Raw genomic sequence first — 440 nt, forward strand, 5'->3', positions numbered from 1 at the left:
TGTAAGGTTTTCTAAAATGATGACACATAAATTTCATCTAAGCTATGTATACTTCTTGAGTGAAGCACTACTGACTGTTATAGACTGTAACACTGTTACACAGAGACAGCACAAAGAACTCCTATCATCTCAATTCTGCACCTGGCCATTTACGGTGAAGGAAAGTATTTTGTCCATTTTGTGATGGAGGCTATAACCTGGGCACCCTGCAGGTCATAATGTTCTGCAGCTCCATACCAACAAACTGTGATGCACTGTGTGTCTGACACCTTTCTATCAGAACCAGCATTAACTTTTTTTCAGCAAAATGAGCTACAGTAGGTCTTCTGTTGGATCGGACCACACGGGCCAGCCTTCACTCCCCTCGTGCATCATGAGCCATGGCCACCCATGACCCTGTCACTGGTTCACCGCTTTTCCTTCCTTGGACCACTTTTGAT

The sequence above is a fragment of the Morone saxatilis genome, unplaced genomic scaffold, assembly GCF_004916995.1.
Source record: "Morone saxatilis isolate NCDOM2014 unplaced genomic scaffold, NCSU_SB_2.0 Contig18, whole genome shotgun sequence".
NCBI classification, from domain to species: Eukaryota; Metazoa; Chordata; class Actinopteri; family Moronidae; genus Morone; species Morone saxatilis.